Here is a 17,137-nt window from a genome sequence, read left to right on the forward strand (position 1 = left end):
CTGAATGAGCCATATGGCCAGTATGTCTGCTATGAGATAATGTCATGTGTATATATATATACATATATATATATATATGTATATATACATATATATACGTGTGTGTGTGTGTGTGTATATATATATATATATATATATATGAGTTCTCAGCAATATGGTTGCCCTAAAAAGATCAGCATAATGACAATACCAGTTGTTGTGCCAATATGGACAGAGGCAATTTCACATGCTCCCGTACCTAGATGAAGAACTAACGTAGCCAGTGGCTGATGAAAGAGGAAGAATCAAGGACCCAGATGCCACATACATTATCCAATCACAAGTAGTCAGCCCCGGACACAAATACTTATGAGCAAAGCAAAATGGATACATTAGGTTGTATATACATATGCATACATGTCTATGCACTCAACAATAATTAAAGAAGAGATTGTGAATTTGAGAGGTATATATGGAAGAGCAAGAAATGGAGGAGATGTAGATGCTATACTCACATATGAAGTTCTCAAAAAATAAAAGAAGAAAAAGTTATTAAACCAAAAAACCAAATAAATAAACTCACGCCGGATCTTATCTGAAAGCCTTCTCCCCAAGGTCTACCTTTCTCAGTTTCAGAAGGTGCTATGCAAGCTTCCAAGGGAAGAAAGCAACCAAAAGATCTGGTTCTATCCAGCCATGTCACCTATAAAGCACAACAATGACCAACATGTCAAGATATACCTAAAAGTAAATTGCTGGTATACATATCTTGTCATTAGCCAACACCTATCTATTTGGGTATAAGGCTCTTTTATTTAAAAATTTAAATGTTTTTTTTTAACTGAATACTTTCTTTATTTACATTTCAAATGTTTTCCCCTTTCCTGGTCTCCCCTTCAGAAACCCCCATCCCATCTCCCATCCCCCTGCTGCTGTAAGGGTGCTCCCCCACTCACCCACCCACTCTCATCTTCTCACCCTGGCATTCCCCTATACTGGGGCACTGAGCACCCTCAGGCCCAAGGGCCTCTCCTCCCACTGATGTCCAACAAGGCCTTCCTCTGCCACTTATGTGGCTGGAGCCATGGGTCCCTCCATGTGAACTCTGTGGCTGGTGGTCCAGTCCCTGGGAGCTCCTGGAGGTCTGGCTGGTTGACATTCTTGCTACCTCCATGGGGCTGCAAACCCCCTCAATTCCTTCATTCTCTTCTTCAACTCCTCCATCGGAGGCCCTGCGCTCAGTCCAATGGTTGGCTTCGAGCATCTGGACATAAGGTTGCTTTAATAAGAGGGAAGTCAAGCTTGGAACTGGAAACCTACCCCACTTCCTAGAGCTAGTAAGGTCATGGATCTTAGAGGAGAACCTACTACCACCTTGCTAAACCAGCGCAGTTCCTAACTGCATTCTAAATACTTGCTTTACTATCCACATGTAAGTGTAGCTCTCACTCCCCATCAATGAAGCTTCTTTTTTTTTTGCAGAAGATGGAGACCACCGCAGGGAATTACAGTAGGTCAAACTATAGAGGTCGAAAGGTCTCACGAGATGCCTAAACATGGTGTGGGAGGAGAGGGACCTTCAGGTATGTTCAGGAGAAGATAATAGGGAGTAAATCACCAAACATAGGTGTCTTGGCTCATTTTCTGTTGCTTACTAGAATACTCAAAAGCAGGTAACTTGTTTGTTTTGGTTTTTGGTTTTTTTGTTTGTTTGTTTTTTAAGGAGGCATTTATTTGGTTCATGGTTCTGGGGCCTGGAAAATTAAAGATTCAAAAACCAGTATCATGTGGGCCACTGTTGAGTGAATTCCTATTTCATTAGAGCATGGCAGAGATCATAACAAGGCAAGACAAAACAGACATGCTAACTCCAGTCACTCTCTCCATGAGTCCAGTAATGCCAATCTATGGCGCCCTCATCTTATCCTAACTGACTCCCAGTGGTCTGACCTCCAAATGCCAGCACCATTGGAATTTAAGGGTCAAGCTTCTGACAGTGTGTGTTTGGGGAGGCACGTTCAAGTACAGCCATATCTGAGGCCAGCAGCTTCTCTTTACTCTCTCTGGTAAGATTTGGTGATATGTGCTCAAAAGAAGAATTTATCAAAGTGGCAAAAGGGATTTCACAATGTGTCTGTCAGAACAGATGGACTGGAGACATTGCTGGAATCAGGTTATTTAATGTGGCATTTCCTTAATCCAATGTGGGGCAACTATATATGGGTTCCCAAGGTTAAAGAGCATACCACATCTCTGGGGGAGGGAGGGAATTCCCATTATTTCCTGGTCCCCTTTGTTATTTCAGTGCCTATTTTCATCTAAATCATTTCAAAAATCTGAAAAGAAGTCTTATTTTTAAATTCATAATGTTGACCAAAGAGACTTGCCTTTATTATGTTCATAAATCATTCATATCTCCTTCATAACAAAGAGCGTTTTTTTTTAATTTTTATAATGCTTTTTTCCACTTTCCTCCTAACAGAGGGAAATGAGAATAATATTTTATGTTAATAGGAACAAAATGTTCAAAATGTGTGTGCTATATAGAAACCTTGCAAAGTGCTTCAGTGGAAGCACTTTTTAACCAACAAAGGAAATGAAACACAAAGAGCCACATTAAAAGAAGGTTGATGAGTTTTATTTTAATGAGGAACCCAAAAGGAGCAGATTCTGGATGGATGGAAAGGAGAAACTGAGAAAATACCATCACACATAGGCGTCTGTGGGTAAGCACTACCCAAAGGTGACCTATACCTCCCACCTTCCCTTTCTGTGACCTGGACCCACAAGACAAGCCCAGCATGACTCTCAGGTGCACTGTGTTGGCCAGGTACTTGAAGAGGCCAGAAATGTCTCTCAGGTACCAACATCTGACTCAGCATTTCTAAGTTCATCCTCAGAGGATTGAGGCATATGTTCCAATGGAGAAAAGCATCCTGTTTCATTGGTCCTGATGGTTTCTCCAAGGAATCTGTGAATTTACTTTCCATCCATTAAAGGGCCAGGAACAGAGGGAAAGAGCCGGTGAAGACCCGTCAGAACACATAGCATCATGTATACATCATATAGGATCTAGGAGGGAGACATTCATTCCTTAGGCACTGATCAAGGTGGCTACAGATAAACTCAGTGAGTGAAGAAGCTTGTACACATCACTAGGATCCTTTGTACCACAGGAAGACAGCGGTCTGAAGCAACCAGACTTCCCAACTTACATAGAGATTTATGAGGATTCCAATATCTTCCTGAGAAAAGAGCCACCCTCAGACCTATTGTAGACATAACAGGGACCCTGAGCACTTCTGGAAAGACTTCAATCCCCAAGGCCTGACAAGTTGAACAGGCAACTTCACTGGTATGAACTCTGAGAAATGAAGAAGTATACTTTTCTAACCTCCTGTCACCAAATCCTAGTCACAGAGTCACCAACACTTAAAACACCTGAAATGCCTTGAATTAGACTTGCCTTTTACTAAAACACTACTTAAGATAATTAACATTTGAGAAATAAATAAATTTCAGTTTCGAAGAGCAGAGTTTGAATACTGTGTAGAGGAAATGGAAAATGGTCTGAAGCCCACTATATGCTGCCCTCTTGGTGCTTTAAAAATTTTTTTTACCACATTTTGCCTTCACAATAACACTTGTACACATCCTGAATAGATGATTATTGGGCTACTTTATCATTTTCCAGAGACGAAGACATTGCCCAGGCCCCCATGTCTGGCAAAGATTAGCCAATGGGCAGTACTCCAAGACCACTGTTTTGTGGTTGGGGGTCACTACAACATGAGGAACTGTATTAAAGCATTGCAATAATAGGAAGGCTCACAGAATTAAAAAAGCTGAGAACCACTGCTGTATTTCCTATGTTTGTTAAGCTACATCTCTGGCTACAGCTAGTTTTCATCATAAACCTTTTACTGTTTGAATCCCAAACTTTGGCTTCCATTGCTTTAATAAAAACTAAATTCAAGATATAATGAATAGGATAGAAAATGTAGAGGGAAAAAGTGGCCGTTGGCTAGGTCCCTGGGAGCTGAATAACATGCCCCTTAGAATTTTGAAGCCTCTATAGACCAATCAGAAGGCTGGTGGAGCCCAGTGTTACACTTAGGAACACAAAGCACATCAACCAGGAGTGATTGGCAGCCAGGCTGATAAGACCTGCCTTGAGCTTTGTGTGAAGTCTGAGAGGCTCCTGTGTCTTTTTGCTTGCGATGGATTTCATCTCTTCTCTTAATAAACCAAATGGGAGCTAGAGGCTTCCAGAACCCTTCCCTATTTCACTTTCAGGGAAAACATGATTTCTTGGCAAATCAGACTTTGACGCCAAACTCAGATACCTGGGCTCTGATCACACTTTCTGTATAGCATTACTTCTTTCAGACACTATCCAACATATTAGAGATGATGTTCCAACTCACCCTACTCTCATCAAAATAAAGGGGAAAAAACTTGGTTCACTAACTATATTAAATAAAACCTGAAACTTTATGCACTGGGATTTACAGCACATACTGCAATGCCACAAAAAAAAAAAAAAAAAAATCACATGTAACCAACTGTTCCCAAATCTTTGAGTTTAAATACTGGGTGTAGGTTGTATTAAAACATGATGGTTAATATAAAAATTTTTTTCATTTTATTTTGCTTCTTTTTCTTTTGAACTTAGAGGGCCTATTATATGAGACATGATTTTTGAAGTCTGCAAATAAAGACTAAAATTCTTTGGTGGTTAACAGAAAAACTGTTAACCAGAAAAAGAAAATGAACCCCTTGGAAGAAGTGGTCAAAATTTCCCTGTGAGAAAATCAATAACTGCAAATGGAAGCTCCAGCATGCAGTGAATCAGTGAGGGGAGTTTCACAGTGGTTACAACCCCTCGTCACTCAGGACTGCCCTAGGTCCCAACCTTCTATCAGTTCAGACAAACCTGGATGGGAAGTAAATCTCTATCAAGGAGAAAAGAAATGGCCATAGATTCAGGACTTGGCTTCAAGAAGGATCAACTTTCTCACTGCTTTATCTGTGAAAGCTTAGGAATGAAGCCCATTCTCTGGAAACCCCCTGACCACTTACACCTAGGGAAGCAGATAGATGGACTATCTTCACTTTTCCCCCTCTCCCAGTCTCCCAGTCTTTCCCCAGCTCTGTAGCAGATCAGCTGCTGCAGCCACCCACTTCTGTCCCCACCTCTCTCAGATCAGGCAGATGAATTCTTCCAACCTTCTACTTCATTCATTCTCTTACCCCAGATCCCAGCTCTAACTGGCATTCCCTGGGAACTCACAAACGAATCCTGAGAGAGAAGAAAGTAGGCTAGCCAATGAGGTAGGTGAAATTCAGGATTTTAGTTTCCCTTCTCTCCTCCAAATCCAATTCCCCAGTCTCATCCCCAGCTCTGTAGCAGACTATCTGTTGTAGATTCTTTGTACCCTCTACCGCTATTCCTAGGAGATTAAAAAAATCTGGTTTTAAAAAAAAAACTGATTTTTTTCCCTCCTGTGGATTTCTGCAGCCATACCCCAATTCTTAAATGAGAGCTTCCAATATGTAGAAAGACATTTACCTGGGGCCCCCAGTGGCCATGCCTAGCAGAATCCCAGAATTCCCTAACTAACAACACTCTCCTAAGAACACTCTCCTAAGAGGGCAACAGAAACAGGGGGAAAAAAAAAACCACCTATCCAGGAAACACAGGACAAGATAACAGCATCTGGAATTACAATATTCCCAAATCCAGATGCATACACACAAGAGTGAAAAGCCAGTGAGAGTCAGGATGATGTGTCTCCATAAGAACCAATGGCCCCTGAGAATTGCAGCAGAGCTGAAGCACAAGACAATGACCTTAAAACAGCCAGTAGTCCATCTGTGAGGCAAGCTAAAAGAACACAGCACTGCATGTGGAATCCTGGACTAGAAGGCTGATGTAGAACTAGAGAGAAGTGGTTAAGTTGGAGATGTATTCTGCAAGGAAAGATAGCAGGGCTTGCTAGATTGGAGAGAGAGATGTCAAGTACAGAGCAAAAGACAAGAGAGAATTGGCATCAAAGTAGTAGGAAAATAGGATGCTCAGGGGGTTGCTTCTGGGATATTAGTGTGGGATGGCCACTGATCTTCTATGCAGAGATGTAGACTTGAAATATCTGTTAGGCAGACCCCAGGATTGGTGCAGGTTATGGATTACTTAAGAAATCTGGGTTATCTGCTCCTGACTTAACAGATTTTAAAGGGATATTTACATAGTCATAACGACCTGCCAGAAGTTAGATGAGTCCATGACAGAGTTCCACGAAGAGTTGTGTTTTCAGTGAAAAGATATGAACGCTTCCAAGGCAAAACTAATTTGAGGTCCATTTATTTCTTTTAATCAATGTAATTGTCTCTGCGTGTGCCTGACTCAGCTGCTTAAGGGTTCCTTGAAGTCAAATATTATGCTCTCTTTATTACTGTATCACAAGTAATTGACAACTTTGTGTCTTAGGAATAACTAATAAATGCTTTCAGAGTGAACAACAACAACAATGAATCAAGCCTATAGGTTCTGGGCTTTATGAATAAAATAGCTCTGACATGTATTTGCCCTAAAGAACAATTTTATTAAAAATGTACAATAAGATTCTGTAAAGTAATGAGGGAGCATGTGAGATTCTACCAAACTGGAGTTTTCTGAGAAAAGTATTATTTTCCTAACATTCGGAGAAAATAGATTTTCTAGTGAGGAACTGTAGGCACCATGGGGTCCCAGAGAGCATTCTGACTCTGCCTGGAGATTTTTAACACTGAGCCAGTGCCATGGCTTCTTAATTCTTGACAAAGTCATAATTTTAAGCAAAGTGACATTTATGTAACAGACAACTTTTAATTAATATTTTAATATATTTTATTGTTAGTTGACAATTTCATGCATGCATATAATGTATCTGGTTATTCTTTCCCCCACTCTCTCCTATCTGCCCCCTATTCTATCAATTCCCTGCCTGTCTTTTTCCCAGATTCATGACTTTTGGTTTTGCCACATGAAACATTTAGTTTACCTAAATGGAGTTAATTTAATTAAGCTAAACGGAGTGCGATCATCTATTGGAACCTGATGGGGTCACTGGTGAATGCTCAACAGAAGGCCATGACTTCTCCTTTCCCTGAATCTTTGCATTAGAAAGAGTTCAGCACTGAGAGGTAGTCCATCTTCTATCCTTACCTGGTTTTTTTTTTTGATGGCACATGTTTATGTAACAGTCATCCATAGTTGTATATTACTAGATTACTGTGTGCATTTCATAGATCTTCTCCCTGTTTTCCAGCTGTGACAATCTTTCCATCTCGTCTTCTACAGTGTCCCCCTGATCATTGTGGTAGATGATATGAATGTCTTCTTGGTTAAGCATGCAGCCGTCACTCATTCTTAGCCCTTTGTGCATAAGTGTCTGCCTTTGACTAAAGCTGAAAGAGCTAATTAGCAGTGTGTGTGTGTGTGTGTGTGTGTGTGTGTGTGTGTATGTGTGTGTGTGTGTGTGTGTGCGTGTAACATTGTCAATTCAGCTAAATAACAAGTGGCCTCAGATTCTATGACATTTTCTGCCATGGGCTTTTGAGTAAGCTTACAATAGCAAATATTGATCCTCTTCTGTTGAGTGAGCCTTTAATCAGAGAATAGTTGGTTACCTACACAACAGTTGTGCCACTGTTGTGAAAAGGGGCGCGTCTTGCCTGACCACCATGGTAGTATTACTGAGTAGACTGCTGGTTGGGACCACTGATGTCTTCTCTCCCTATGCAGCCTTCATAACATCTTTCAGCACCGTGAAAGCCAGCTGGCAGCTTGCAGAAGCTTGCAGCTCAGTTCCAACTGCATTTCTATACATCATATAATCAGGATTTATGACACCTTTAGTAATAGGGTTTTGCAGTGCTCTATGGCCTTTCTGGCCACCAAGTCTAAAGAGGTGTGGATGCACACCTAGAACTGGGGTTTTTGTTTAGTAGACTACAGCTTCAAAGGAGAGTTTTTTCTCCAGTCACGTAGGTTATCTCCCTTAAATAATTGGTACAATTAATTCTTGAGCCAAGTTCATGAAACTTTACTATGAAAACATATTAAGTAAAGTTATTGAATAAATAGCCAATGCAAATTTCTTATTAGGAATGTTGATTAGATTTATCTTGTGGTAATTATTACATCATCATCATTACTAAGTAGTATAAAGAATACAAAAACAGGTTCTCTCTCTGTCTCTCTCTGTGACTCTCTGTGTGTCTGCCTTCTGTCTCTCTGTATCTGTGTCTGTCTCTGTCTCCTTCTGTCTCTCTCTGTCACTATCTCTCTGTTTTTCTCTCTCCTTCTCTCTCTGCAAGCGGGCCCTCTCTCTTTTTCTCACCCGCATCCCCATAGCAACTTGCCTGGCCTCAGTCTTTGGGGCCAATAAACAGTTTCCCAATAAACATGCCTTTAATATTAAAAAAAAATACAACAATAATGCAAAACAATAATGCTGTTTCTTCTGTGTCCAGCATTTTTCCGTCAAGTTGCTTAGATGACTTCATGCCTACTGCAGACAAAGTTGACTGCTACCACCACTCTTTTTAAATTTAACTTTAAATACATATATACTGACTTCTTCTGTTGTTATTTTTCTCTTGCTGTGTATGGTTGTGCATGAGTCTATGTGTGTATGGTACATATATGTGTCCATACACATGTGTAGAGGGCAAAGTAGGACACTAGATGTTTTCCTGTGTCATACCTCATTTCCTTGAGACAAAGTCTCTCCCTGAACCTGAAGCTAGGCTGGCAACCAGTAAACCCCCATCACCTTGCACAGATTTAGAGGTTATATCTGCACATACAGACCCACCTAGTTTTTACAAGGGTGCTGAGGATTCAATTTCAGATCCTTGCACTTGTGAAGTGGGATTCTTATCCACTGAGCCATCTCCCCAACCCCTATTAATTCACGTGTACAAACATCTATATAAAACGAGGTCCAATGAGGAACCTATTCACTGAAATAAAACATAATAAACAACATAATTTTGAGCAGGCAAATATTCTATGAAGACAATAAAATGAAATAACAAGAATGGGAGGGGGCTGGTGTCCAGAGCAGACCATGGGCGCAAGCTCTGCAGCCAGTCCCACAACACCCAGAGGAAGCTCCACTCCCAGGCACTCTGACACACCCAGGATCAGAGGTGAGGAGGAACCACAATCTTTCCCAACACTGGGAGCAATTGGGACCAGTGGGACCAGGCACACAGGAACTCCACCAGCCCTGTGACTTGGGTTCCTTCTGGTCTGTCTGGGCTGGTGACCAGAGCAGACCTTGGGTGCAAGCTCTGCAGCCAATCCAACAACACACAGAGGAAGCCCCATTCCCAGGTGATCTAACAAGCCCAGGATCACAGGATCTCAGAATCACAGGATCACAGAGACAGCTTGACTCTGAGGAGTTCTGACACAACCAGGATCACAGGAAGAACAGGCTCCAGTCAGATTTAGCAAGGGCAGGTAGCACTAGAGATAACCAGATGGTGGGGGGGCAAGGGTAAGAAAATAAACCACACAAGCCAAGGTCACTTGGCATCATCAGAACCCAATTCTCCCACCACAGCAAGTCCTGGACATACCATTACACCGGAAAAGCAAGATTCAGATATAAGATCACTTCTCATGGTGATGATACAGGACTTTAGGAAAGACATAAATAGCACCCTCAAAGAAATACAAGAGAACACAGGTAAACAGCTAGAAGCCCTTCAAGACGAAACACAAAAATCCTTCAAAGAACTACAGGAAAACACAATCAAACAGGTGAAGGAAATGAGCAAAACCATCCAGAATCAAAAAATGGAAATAGAAGCAATAAAGAAAACAGAAAGAGAGACAACCCTAGCCATACAAAACCTAGGAAAGAAATCAGGAGTCATAGATGCAAACATCATCAACAGAATATAAGAGATAGAAGAGAGAATCTCAGGGACAGAAGACACCATAGAAAACATTGACACAACAGTCAAAGAAAATGCAAAAAGCAAAAAGCTCCTTACCCAAAACATCCAGGAAATCCAGGATGCAATGAGAAGACCAAACCTAAGGATAATAGGTATGGAAGAGAGTGAAGATTCCCAATGTAATAGGCGAGCAAATATCTTCAACAAAATTATAGAAGAAAACTTCCCTAACCTAAAGAAAGAGATGCCCATGAACATACAAGAAGTCTACAGAACGCCAAATAGACTGGACCAGAAAAGAAATTCCTCTCATCACATAATAAAAACACCAAATGCACTAAACAAAGAAAGAATTTTAAAAGCAGTAAGGGAAAAAGATCAAGTAACATATAAAGGCAGGCCTATCAGAATTACACCAGACTTCTCACCAGAGACTACGAAAGCTAGAAGATCCTGGGCAGATGTCATACAGACCCTATAAGAACACAGATGCCAGCCCAGGCTACTATATCCAGCAAAACTCTCAATTACGCTGGGTGGTGGTGGCGCATGCCTTTAATCCCAGCTCTTGGGAGGCAGAGGCAGGCGGATTTCTGAGTTGAGGCCAGCCTGGTCTACAGAGTGAGTTCCAGGACAGCCAGGACTACACAGAGAAACCTTGTCTCAAAGAAAAAAAAAGGGGGGGGGCTGGAGAGATGGCTCAGACATTAAAGGCTAGCCTCACAACCAAAAAAAACTCTCAATTACCATAGATGGAGAAAACAAGATATTCCATGACAAAACAAAATTTACACAATATCTTTCCACAAATCCAGCCCTACAAAGGATAATAGATGGAAAACATCAACATAAGGAGCAAAACTACACACTAGAAGAAGTAAGAAGGTAATCTTTAAACAAATCCACACAAATCTAATTCTACCTCTTACAACAAAAACAACAGGAAGTGACAATTACTTTTTCTTAATATCTTAATATGAAAATTAATATTACCAACATATCTTAATGGATTGAAATTCAATAATATGAGGAATTAGAAATTTGTTGATTGTCATCCAATGGTCTCTCTAATTTGGTAATTGGAGAAATAGGTCCAACATTGTACAATCTATATACACTTTCAGCTTGTTTGTTTGTGACAGTGTCTGGCTGTGTACAACATAAGAGTCTTGAAATCTTCTCCTATCTGAGCCTCTCTATTAGTAATATTGTTTTTTTTTTCATGTCTTTACACTATACTATGGTTTTCAGAACAGCTTATATATTTCAAAAGTATTTATATACCTAAAAGAAGCATAGACGATTAAGTAGGGTGGTTGCTTGTAAGAGAACAACAAAGAATGAGACTGAATGCTTTGCTTGACGTTTGCAACTCTTGTATCAAGTTTGAAGAAGAGGACTTTATAAGTTACTCTTTCTCTGAGATGAATGCTTTTCCAAATTATCACAGCTAATGAACCAAATTCTTATCCTCACCTAATGTCTGTGCCACCCTCCAAGCAGAATCATTGTTCATTGAAGCAGTTGGTGAATGACTTTATGGATAGACCGTCTTAATACCTACACCATGCCTTAAATAAATGTAACCTGTTCTCTGTGGGCTGAGAATAAAGTCACTCACTCAAGTCAAATAGCTTTGACCATAGCAGGAAGTCTGTATCCAAAAATCGAGCCTATATTTCATTTCTTGGTGCAGCAGAACTATCAATTCTCAGCTTAGCTAAGATGGAGGTAAAATCCTTTGGTGATGTGAGGGGTCAATGAAGTTCAGCCTTATTACAATGAAATCCAATGTCTAAAAATTGTTCTTATTTTGGGCTTGTACCACAGTTAGAGCCAAGATTTTAAACTCTACTAAATACAAAACAAACTAAAAGACTTTATATATTTATGTTCATTTAAGAAAATACTAGTAGTGATGTATTATTTGGAAGTATACAGTTAATATATTTGGAGTTATTTAAAATTTATATTGAGAAAAATGTATTTTTACTATTGCTATAGAAGAGCATCTACATAAGACTGTTAAATTGATTGTTGTTTTATATCAAACAACTTTTATAATACTTATTTTTATTGTATAATATTTTATAAATTTTAAGGAATATGACAAAAAAGATACTGTATGTATTGAAGGGGGGCCTCTGGGAGGAGTGGGGGTACAAAAGGGAAACAAGAATGTGATTTAATTCTATTTACTTAAAATATGTTTTTAAATGTTAGCAAATTCAGATAAATCGAAATCATGTAACTTTTCTCATCATAATGCAATAAAAGTTAAAAAAAAAAAAAAGAATGGGAGGGACCACTGAGGCAGGCAACAGTCACAGTGGTCACCTGGGTCCATCTCACTAGTTACATTAGATGTAAAATTCACACTGACCAGAGCATTCATTTGCACACCATCAGGTTGCCTCTGAATCTTGAGGAGTTCTGTTGCTCTGAAACCTTTATCCAATGGAGTCGCCACTTACCTGTTCTCCTACCCACTGCCTGGTAACAAGTGGACAACCAGCCTTTCATCTCCCGTTAGTGTTTTTATTATAATTACACTTTCTTTCCAGATTCTAGCTCCTTCCCTTCTCAAGCAGGCAGGTTATAGTTAGAGCTACTATGTGTTATCAGAACCAGCTGTTTGGCTCTTTTCAACTAGTCTGAGCAGATTGAGAGGCACACTGTATCAAGTTACTTTTGATGAACACACACATACACATATATGAGTTAACATCAAAACTAAGCAAATCTGGCATGAAAATCACCCATTTCTTTTACCATCATCATCATCATCATCATCATCATCATCATCATCATCATCATCCACAGTTCAGATTTTATTCTCCTCCCAGTCCACTCTCTGACTGTTTTACATCCCATACCTCCTCCCCAAACCCCTGTCTCCACAAGGATGTTCCCACCCCACCCCCATCAGACCTCTAAACTCCCTGGGCCTCCAGTCTCTTGAGGGTTAGGTGCATCTTCTCTGGATGAACCCAGACCCAGCAGTCCTCTCCCTGTATATGTGTTGGGGGCCTCATATCAGCTGGTGTATGCTGCCTGGTTGGTAATCCAGTGTCTGAGAGATCTCAGGGGTCCAGGTTAATTGAGACTGCTGGTCCTCCTACAGGGTCACCCTCCTCCTCAATTTCTTCAAGCTTTTCCCTAATTCAACCACAGGGGTCAGCAGCTTCTGCTCATTGGTTGGGTACATATATCTGCCTCTGACTCTTTCGGCTGCCTGCTGGGACTTTCAAAGGGCAGTCATGATAGTTCCCTTTTTGTAAGCACTCCATACCTTCCATAATAGTGTCAGACCTTGAGGCCTCCCCTTGAGCTGGATCCCACTTTGGGCCTATTGCTGGACCTTCTTTTCCTCAGGCTCTTCTCCATTTCCATCCCTGCAGTTCTTACAGACAGGAACAATTACGGGTCAGAGTTTTGACTGTGGGATAGCAACCCCATCCCTCACTTGATGCCCTGACTTTCTGCTAGAGGTGGGCTCTACAAGTTCCCTCTCCCCTCTGTAGGGCATTTCATCTAGGGTCTCTCCCTTTGAGTCCTGAGAGTCTCTTACCTCCTAGGTCTCTGTTACATTCTGGAGGATCCCCCCAACCTTCTACCTCCTGAGGTTGCCTGTTTCTATTCTATCTGGCCCTCAGGGCTTCAGTCCTTTTCCCCCACCCAATACCAGATCACGTTCCCCTCTCCCCTTCTCTCTGCCCCATCTCCTTTCCTCCCCAGTTCCCTCCCTTCTCCCCCTTCATGGTTGCTTTCTTCTCCCTCCCAAGTGGGACTTTGGCATCCTTACTTGGGCCCTTCAGCTTTTTGACCTTTTTGAGTTCTGTGGACTGCATTTTGGGTACTCTGTAGTTTTCTTTCTCTTTGGGGGGAGTAATAGCCACTTGTGAGTGAGTAGATATCATGAATGTCATTTTGAGTATGAGTTATCTCACTCAGGATGATGTTTTCTAGTTCCATCCATTTGCCTGCAAAACTCAGGATGTCCTCATTCTTAATAGCTAAGTAGTATTCCATTGTGTAAATGTAGTTACATTTTCTGTAACCATTCTTCTATCATGGTGCATCTGGGTTATTTCCAGCTTCTGGTTATCACAAATAAGGTTGCTATGAATATAATGGAACACATGTCCCTTTGGCATGGTGGGGCATCTTTTGTGTATATTCCCAAGAGTGGTATTGCTGGGTCTTTAAGTAGATCTATTTCCAATTTTCTGAGGAACCTCCAGATTGATTTTCAGAGTGGTTGTACAAGTTTGCAATCCCACCAGCAATGAAGGAGTGTTCCTTTCTCCACATCTTTGCCAACATGTGTTGTCACCTGAGGGCTTGATCTTAGCCATTCTGATTGGTGTAAGGTAGAATCTCAGGGTCATTTTGATTTGCATTTCTCTGATCACTAAGGACTTTGAACATTTCTTTAAGTGCTTCTCAGCCATTTGAGATCCCTCTGATGTGAATTCTCGGGTTAGTTCTATAGCCCATGTTTCGATTGGGTTGTTTGACTATTTGGTGGCTAGTTTCTTGAGTTCTTTATATATTTTGGATATAGCCCTCTATCTGGTGTGGGGCTAGTGAAGATTCTTTCCCAATCTGCAGGTTGCCAATTTGTCTTATTGACTATGTCCTTTGCCTTACAGAAACTTTCCAGTTTCATGAGGCCCCCTTTATCAATTCTTGATCTTAGAGCATGAGCCACTGGAATTCTGTTTAGGAAATTTCCCCCTGGGCCAATGAGTTCAAGGCTCTTTCCCACTTTCTCTTCTATTAGATTGAGTGTATCTGATTTTATGTTGAGGTTCTTGATCCACTTAAATAGAAGAAATATCCACATGCTTTTTGTTCAGCATGATACATGTTTTTCAGCAGAGATGCTTTAAATCTTTTTCATTCTGTAGCAAGGTAAGTTTTATGCCCCTGTAATGTAGAACATATGGATCTTATAACATCATGCATTATTTGCATCCTAATAAAACAGCTCATTAATCAAGTGACCTATTGTGGCCCCAGTTCAGTAACTACTAAGCACACCCAAGAAGCAGAGAAAGGTTTTGCACAGAATGTGCCCTTTTAGGACAATATTTGTCTGATAAAGTTAAATGGTAGTCAAATGTACATGAGCTATTCCTGTTTTACAGAGAACAATGAGGACAAATCCAGCCCTGAAGCACAAACCTAGTGAATTTCTCTCCTGACTTTAGGGCACTTTGTGCTTTCCTCCAATTGATTTCAATGTTGTATTCTTATGAGGTCAAGCAAGGTCTTTTTGTACCAAGCAATATTTAGCTGTAATAATGTACAGCTAAATTGGGAGCAGGTCTATTGTTGAAGGGTTTATTAGAGAAGTAAATTGGAATTTTACACCCACGTGAAACACTGCAAACACACTCAACATAATGACATATGCAGACAGCACTCTAGGTCCCATTTGGGTGGTGCTCTCCCTGGAGTTCTTCACGTGTATGTCAGCTGGGCCCTAATGGCAAGCAGTCAAAGGCAGTTCCAGCTGCCTTAATCAAAGGACTTCTTTGGGGGGATTTTGATGGAGAGTGGCTAGCACTAACAATCAGTAAGAAGCTGGAGATTCTGACACTGGAACAAAACAGAAACCAAGGGAGTACATGGAGAAACCAAAAAAGATGGTAATAGTACTTCAGAGTGATAAATATATAAATATATACATATATAATTTGGCCTCAGGTTCCTCACATAAAGAGTCTTGAGACCCTTGGGATTCCCTGAATGATTGGCATGTCTTTGGTTCATCACAGTGGACCCCTTCAGAAAGCTCTCCAGCCACTGGAATCTATTCCAATGAGGTGATGGGGGTGGAGGGTTAAGGGTTAGGACTCCAGAGTTTCAGCATAGGAACTGATTACCAGAAGACCAAATGCCACTTAGAGGCAGGAGCTCTTTGTAACAGCCTGGCTTTAGGGAGGGGAGTAAGACTGGAAGTTGGGTTATTAAAATTTCATGAACAGGTAGCTTAGAGATCTTTCATTTGGGTGAACAGAGTGGAACACCTGGAGAGTGTTAGGGAGTAAGCTCCAGTGCTTAGGACCCTTTCAGACATCACCCTGTGCACTTAATTAGACCATCTAATTGTATACCTTGTAACAAACTGCAATAGTAAGCATTAGTGTTTCCCTAGGTTCTATGAGTTATTACATATTTGCATATATGTACAGAATGCATATATAGAAATAGTAAATTTTAATATATACTATATATAATATTTTTTTGAGGAACTAGCTTATCTTATGGTGGAGCTGACAAGTCAGGAATTACTAAGAAATGCTCAAAGGCCTGTCTCTGTCATGGTTGCCCCTCTCATCAAATTGATACCTGAGATTAACCACTGCACATTACTTTCTGAAAGCAAGAGAAGTTTGGAATGAACTGGGGGACAAGGTACTTATAACTATAAGTAATGATAATCAGCCAGCTTCAAGAGAAGTTAATTTTGCTACGTAGTTGCAGTAATATTAACCCTGAGTTTTATTCTTGAGATCCTTCTGATAAATGGATAGGCATACCCATATTATTAGTAATGATATATTTTATTTAAAACCTACTGAGCATAAATGCTATTGCTTTTTTCCTATGTATTTGTTTGCTTGCTGATTTTGTTTATTATGGTTATTGTGAGGAAGAGTCTCTCCATGTAGCCCTGGCTTGGCCTAGAACTCACAGAGATCTGCATATTTCCTGAGAATGGTAAGGTTACAACCAGGCCCTAAATGTAAATATTAATGCCATCTAGAGAATAGTTGCACCACAACACCTAAATTGGTGTCTGAGTAAAGAACTCCTAACAGTAATCTAGCGTAGTAGACACATAACTAACAACCTGTCCCTTGTCACCTCAGCACCAATACAAAGCTTCTTACCCCGTGATAACAAAAGTAAAGTACATCTCCAGCTAGAGGGGTATAACTACTCTGTATACAACCCCAAATAAAGTAACTCTCCAAAAGAGGGTGCAAACCTTTAGCTATTTTTCTTTTTTTTTTTTTATTTTAGATATTTTCTTTATTTACATGCGAATTTCTCCATTCCCAGTTTCCCCTCCGAAAAACAAAAAAACAAACAAAAACAAACTCCTGTTGCCTCCCCCCTCCCCGTGCCTGCCACCCCACCCTCTCCCACTTTCTGGCCCTGGCATTCCCCTACACTGGGGCACAGA

Source organism: Mastomys coucha, unplaced genomic scaffold, assembly GCF_008632895.1.
Source record: "Mastomys coucha isolate ucsf_1 unplaced genomic scaffold, UCSF_Mcou_1 pScaffold6, whole genome shotgun sequence".
Lineage (NCBI taxonomy): Eukaryota > Metazoa > Chordata > Mammalia > Rodentia > Muridae > Mastomys > Mastomys coucha.